This window comes from Apteryx rowi, unplaced genomic scaffold (assembly GCF_003343035.1).
Source record: "Apteryx rowi isolate R43461 unplaced genomic scaffold, aptRow1 scaffold_39, whole genome shotgun sequence".
Taxonomy (NCBI): Eukaryota; Metazoa; Chordata; class Aves; order Apterygiformes; family Apterygidae; genus Apteryx; species Apteryx rowi.
In genome coordinates, this window is record NW_020450418.1 from 3,239,765 (window position 1) to 3,242,731 (window position 2,967).

Sequence of the window (2,967 nt, forward strand, 5' to 3'; positions counted from 1 at the left end):
CTTGTATTTCCATGTGTTTGCTTTTGTTGGTGAGATCTTGTGATATATTTTCATTTTTGAGCAGTGGAAACTGCATGCAGAAATCAGATATTGCATTACGTAAACTGAGGGTAAAGATTAAAACGCATACAAATAGCAAGACATCTGGATCTAATTGGGTTCCTTCGGGACAGGAGCCGATAGCTTTAGTCTGAAGAGATGCAAAGAAGGAGCAAAAGCAATTTTTCATGCAAATATCCATATGCTTAAAGGAGCTGGGTCTCTGCAAACACCTCCATTGCCATGACTTCGGCAAATATGGCCCATTACGTACCATATGGGCTGACTACACTTTTCTGTTGTTGCATGCGGAGTCATCGACTTGGAAGGAATACACTGTAATATGGCCCAAGGGTAAAGATGAATTTCCTGAGAAAATTATGAATAACTGAACCTAGGAGCTTGGAACGAAAGTCTCCCTTATTCCGAGCGACACAGGGTATCCTTAACAACCACTCGCTTCTCCCTTCGCTTTCTGYACACGCGGAGCAAACGTGCCGGCGCGCGGGCAGCCGGGTTGAGCCGGGACGCGGTTGCTCTGACCCCCTTGTGCCTGGAGCAAGCTCCCTTTCCCACGCAAGTCTCCAAATCCAGCGCCCCAAACGGGCACGGGCGGCGCAAGCAACACGCGGCAAACCGTTCCCCACGGCGGAAGGGCTGGACGCAGGGCGACAGGTTGGCTTTGGCTTTGCAAAAAAAAAAGCAGCAGGTGAAGTGGAAAGAACCACTTGGAGCCACTATGTCTAAGGTGAAGCTGGAAGAGCGCAGGAAGCTTCCCAGCTGGTTCTGAAGCTGGAAAAAMCCCCCTGGAGCCCCTGGAGAGGAAGGCTTCGTGCCTCCGTTACGGCCGGCGGAACCCATCATCTGCGAGCGAACAGGTTTTAACGCGCGGAATTTGCTTGCGAAGGGCCTGCGGTGTCATTAGGAGGAGCTCGGGGCTGACCTGCTTTACAGAGAGGCCAACCATAAACCGCGGGGTCGCTCGCTCACGCGACGCTTCAAAGGCAGATTAGAGCGGCCGAATAGTTTTGCCCCCGCTAATCCCAGCCTTCCCAGTTAGCGCTTTGTAGCCCRGAGCGAGGAGAGCCTCGAGGATCCGATGCCGCGACGCCCCGGTGTCCCAACGTGCGCTTGAGAGGTAATTAAGGAAAATCAATCAGGGGGACGATCTGAAACGCCGGAAACGAAGCGACGCCGCTGGGGCCACGCGAGTCCCCGAYGGAGGGAGGGCGCGAAGCTGCCCAGCGCGCGGCTCCGCTTCCAGGGCAAAGGTATTAACCCGACCCGCAGGTGCCTCGTTTGCAATTCCAGTCTGGTTTTTCAGTCACGTCGGACTGAAGCTCTGTGATGCGAATGYGAATTCTGCTTTGTCTCAAGGATAAAGTATTTTATAAACACCAATTCACAACATTTTAAAGAGTTTTTTATTAGTTCACTGAGAGGGATCAAACGTTTCCAGGCCGTGTGGGTCCCTCCAGAAGAAACCGTCCAAGCAGACTTCGGCTTGGGCTCTCACGAGGAAAGGAGACACCCCGGATTCACGTGGGAGCTCCGCTGTCGACCGCCTCTGCCCCTTCCCGGCCGCACGGCTCGCGCTCACCAGCCGATTCCTTTGGCAAAAAGTCACAGCAACGTCCACGCTAAGGATCTGCCAGCATAGGAAAGGGGGCAGGCGAGCCCCACGCGGATGCTCATGAGCTGCGCGGGGAGAGGGGATGGAGGGGATCTGACCACCGCGGCGAAAACCCGGCGGGTTTCGGTCCTGCGTCACGGGCGCTTCTCTGCTGCCAACCCCTCTCCRGCAGGAGCCGGACTGAAGGGAGCCGCGAGCCGCTGCGAGAGGGCGACGTGCCGTTGTCGCCACGCCGAGACAGACCGAAGCCGTCATTCCCCAGCGAGAGCTCCGCGCTTCGCTCCCAGCCTCCGGCCCCAGCGGCTGCATCCTTTCCGCCCGAGGAGACCAAAGCCGAACGGAGCACCCACCTCCCGTCGTCACTGCGCCCAGGTTACGTCATTTGGCTTTGATACGCCCCTGCTTACATAAAGATGCAACTAAAGAGTAGGGGTTGCCCAAACTTAACTTTGAACCTTCCTTGGCTGGGTTTGACGTGCAACTCTGGGTTGATTTCAGTGTCTCTTTTTTTTTTCTCCTTTTCTCCCCTTCACGTGGAAGCCACAGTGTTTGCTGGGCTTTTGCATTTCTTTATTTGCATTTCTTTAAGTGACGCAACRTAGCGTGGTGGTGGCAAGGCGTCCGTGTCCCCTGCAAGCAGCGCCTGCCCGCCCACCGCTCCCAGCGCCGAGCTTCCAGGGCGGTCGGTCTCCTCGCAGCCCGCAGGTTGCGAGCAGGGGAGGCACCAGCGTCCCTGCAGCACGCGGAGGGGGAAGGGGGCCGAGCAGGTCCGTATGCCACTGCTGCCGTCCTGCATTGGAAACGGCAATCCTTGTTCGTGCCTTGTTCGGCAATCCTAGATCCCGAGCACAAGCACTGCTTCCCCCGCCGGGCAGCACAGGGTTTATTCAGATTATCTCGCAGTGTTTCTCAGAGATGCTGACCCGAATACACCCACCACGCTGACCATGGCTGAGCCAGAACCGGCCCGCATGATGYGCGCCGCTGCGGCTTTGCACCAGCACCACGATCACGGGGACGCCGGCGACACGGCGGCACCCGCGACCCAGCCCCAGGCACCCACAATCACCCTGCGCCCTGCTGCCGCTTGTTATCTACTTAACGGGCCCCGCACCAAAGCGGTGCCCTTGGACAAGACCGTGCCCATCAACACCTGCAAATTTGATTATCCCAAGGGTCTTATCATCCGCTCTCCACCACCCAAGAGCTCATCCAGACTTAAGCTTTATTCTTCAGAAAGGAGCCTGGCACGATGTAAGAAAACAAGAGAGCACTGAACAGTCGTTGTAGCCCAT